The sequence below is a fragment of the Lotus japonicus genome, chromosome 1 (assembly GCF_012489685.1).
Source record: "Lotus japonicus ecotype B-129 chromosome 1, LjGifu_v1.2".
NCBI classification, from domain to species: Eukaryota; Viridiplantae; Streptophyta; class Magnoliopsida; order Fabales; family Fabaceae; genus Lotus; species Lotus japonicus.
This window is the reverse complement of record NC_080041.1, coordinates 57,677,070-57,680,733: the sequence shown is the minus strand read 5'-3', so window position 1 is coordinate 57,680,733 and position 3,664 is coordinate 57,677,070. Positions and strand designations below refer to the sequence as shown.

Sequence of the window (3,664 nt, the reverse complement as noted above, 5' to 3'; positions counted from 1 at the left end):
TACTTTGGGGCAGGGTAGGTCCCCGACTATTAGCTCTTTGTGTGGTTCTCTTCCATGAGGACCACAGGGAGTTTGTCGGACGTAAGAGGTCTCTTGGAGGCCGTTTTGGGCTTACTTACTTTCTTGGAGGATTGTATTTATAAAACTTATGACTCTGTCTATGAGTTGCACTTATTTGCCTGTGGGCGCTACTTTCAATTACTTGATGTTACTTTCCGCCACTTGACGACACTCGTGGCGATGTTTTTTTGGTTGCAGCAAGGGCTGTACTTATATTGTATGTTAGTCGCTGTTAATCGCGATTGGGTTGAGTCTTCATTTCGACAAGTCATTTTATTTAAAAGAAAGCAAAAAAAAAAAATACCTGCTTTTCCGCTTTATTTTATTTTGAGTTACTAAAGTGACACCCGAAAATCGGGGTGTTACATCGCTTATTTACCTACTTTGAGTCATAGTGATGAATTTTGAAGATGGAAGTCAAGGTGCTCTTGGATTGCCTTTCTCTGTCGTCGGTGTGGGACTCGACGCCTATGAACCTACCCCAGTTTCCTGCTTTACCTTCTGCCATTGTTAGCGTCCACGCCGGTCACTACCACTCCCTCGCCCTCACCTCCCAAGGTCACCTCTGGGTTTGGGGAAGAAACAAGGAAGCTCAACTCGGCCTTGCTTTTTCTTCCATGTAAAGTAAATCCAACTACATGTTTTATAATTTGATGAATTGAAATTCAAATTACAAATTTTACATTGTGTACTGAAAATTACAATTTTGATTATTTTTAAATATTTCATTTTTAGCCAGATGTTGAAGCGGTGGTGAATTTGGAATTGGTTTCTTCTAATAAGTATGTGAGTTACTGAAGGTAACCTTTCGGATACTGTATTTTACCCAACGGAGGCAGAGCTTGTTGGTGTCCGGCTCTGTACCATTGCTCGGTTCCGGGAATGTGTAGAAGGGTGTGTTGCTCAACCTATTTCCTCAAGTGTCTGAGCTCGTATGGATCGGAAGCATAACAGTGCCAAGAGGGTTCCTATGCCAGTATAGCTATATGGTTGAAGATTATAACAAAAATATTCTGAGATGAGAGATGGGTAAGAAGTGCGAATTGAACCTTCCTGAAAATAACCAGAATGGCCTGGAGGTTGAGTTTTGTGATCTGTGGCAGGTACTCCCTTTCTCTTTTTCCACATTTCTTGTTCTTGGTATGAACACTAAGAGAGAGGGTAACCCCTAGAGTGTAGAGAGATTGCACAAGAGAGAGAGAGTAACTGAATTTCATGTGTCTATTGAGCAAATGAGCAAAAGTCATTTACAATTGATAATCGCCCCTATTTATAATGGTGGGAGTTGGGCTCCCCGTGCATAATTGTTCTTAGTGGGTGGGTTGGGCCTCGCTAGATTAGGCTCAGCCTACTGGCTAGGAGCCCGCCACTTGGGAGTTGCCCCTCTAGGGGCTCGCCCAGTCCATGAGTTCACAAGACACCGAGCTCGAAACATGAGAGCTAAGTGTGTCTTTAAGAACACCATAACTGCCTAATATTATTCAATGTGTATGCAGAAATCTAAGTCGCCAACATGGTCGTTGTAGCAACCAGAGTCGCAACGGGACGACGCATAAAAGATTTTTAAATCGGAAGAGTCGCCACCAATTTATTAAGGGAAATTGGAACCCTTGAAATGAAGAGAAAATTGGTCTGCTTCAGAGTTCTGAACCTAGGAGTCATTTACGTGTGGGGAATGTATTGGCACCCCGCGACGTCCGTAAAACGGTTACCTTAGATTGATTGTGCAAAATTAAATAACTTTAAAATATTCATTTTACCCCCAAAAAGAACATTTAAATTTTGATATCCTATGATTTAATATTTACAAATGAAAGAAAACGGTTATTTACATGGAAACCTAAGGTTTTATTTATATTTTTAGCGCATGTCGGGAATTAAAATCCCGGCCTACGTATTCTCTGTGAGGAGACATCAAGGCTATGTAGTTCTGAATTTTGAGAGAATTTTTCTTTTGAAAGATTAATTTGAGGGTTAAGTTGAGTTTGTTTTAACTTTAAAACATCCATGCTACCAAATGGATAATCAATGAATTTTTGTGAGGTAAAAGATAGAAATGCTATTCTGTTACCATCATTGAATTGAGAAAACATGGTTTATTTTATTTTTGACGTTCATGCTATCAAAAGGGTAGTCAATGATTTTTATGAGGTATTCAATTACCATCATTCTTGAGAAAACATAACTTATTTTATTTTTAAAGTTTATGCTACCAAATGGGCAGTCAATGGCTTTTCGGGAGATAAAAGATAGAAATGCTATTCTATTACCTCCCTCATATTAACTATATTTATTCATGATTAACAAGATATTATTGAATTTGTATTTTTTTATGACAAATAAAAAAAATGAATTTTAAAGCTAAACCCATACTTACACAAGGAAATTATGCAAGCAAATAATTATAAAATCTATCTAATTTACAAAAAATAATTTGAACGAAAAATAGACATCATAAAATAACAAATCAGATCACCCTAATAATAACATAACAAATCAAAACCAAAATCCTATCACTTAGAATAAAATAACAAAGAAACAGATAGTTAACACAATTTTATTTTGTCAAAAACACACATACTCTTCTCAAACTGATCAAACGCACACACGTCAATAGCAAGGGGACAATACACATATACGAGACAGATGCAGAGAAAGCAAAACAGGGAGGAGGTGGTCGTTGCTTTTCTATGGTGGTTTGGGGTAGTGGATGAGCAATATGATACTGTAAAGCACGAGTGAATTGGGTTCATCATGGATTATGGAAGCGATGATGGCGAAGGTTAGAGGTGCTTGATTCATCTCTTTATTCATGACAGCAGAAAATGAAAAAGCATGCAGAGAAGAAGAAGGAGGAAACTTACCTGATTGAAGAAATTTGATTTTTGAGTTCCTAACTTTCCTCTCTACTTTACTTGTTATTCCAGAAAATGATCAAAAGATGTGTATCCTGAATTCTTCCTAAGTGTTTGCTTGCTATTTTCTCACAATTGGGGAATCAATGACCAAAGGATATGATCATTAATTCAAGTGTTTGCACTCTTTTTTTCACCTGTTTTTCTTCTGCTTTTCGTTTTCTCCCCCTTTTACTCTGTTTTGATTCTCCTTTTATAGACTCAAAGAACTGCTTAGTCATGCTTAGTCATAGTAACGGGCAATTTACTGAGCATCCTAATTAAAGTCCTGCAAAATCAGTTTATGTCTGCAGTCCTTTTTTCAAAAATTTCTGCTCCCCATCCCCTGCATCTCTGTTCTGCCTCCTTTCTTCCTTTCTTGACTTTTTACTTCCTTATTGATTAACAATTTACTCTACTTTCCCTGCTTTCACCGCCACAGTTGCTCTATTCCTTTCCAATTTTAACATTGCATTTAAGATTGCTTTTCTTTTTCCATTCCCTGCGTGACCTATCTTTCTCCTTCCTTCTTTTATTTTAACATTTTGTTTACCTATTTTTTTTTTATTAATAATAAAGTAAAACAAGATGACATAAACATTGTATTCACATAAACCAAAAATCAAAGTTAAAACAAAAAAATTATACTTATATTAAAGTAAAATGAACACGGATAAAATTGGGTGCTGACAGTCGCCACGACGGATCGA

At 37.1% G+C, this 3,664-nt stretch overlaps 1 long non-coding RNA gene across 3 annotated transcripts; it reads left to right on the top strand.

Moving 5' to 3' along the window:
* The first annotated feature begins 269 nt into the window (after positions 1 to 269).
* Positions 270 to 2,360, top strand: LOC130732050 (uncharacterized). Of its 3 annotated transcripts, none has more exons than XR_009016931.1 (3): positions 270 to 679; positions 800 to 1,163; positions 1,557 to 2,360. It is a non-coding gene; the product is annotated as an uncharacterized LOC130732050 (long non-coding RNA). The 3 variants fall into 3 exon arrangements; XR_009016930.1 differs by having other exon boundaries at positions 796 to 1,163; XR_009016932.1 differs by having other exon boundaries at positions 270 to 684.
* The last annotated feature ends 1,304 nt before the right edge of the window (positions 2,361 to 3,664 follow it).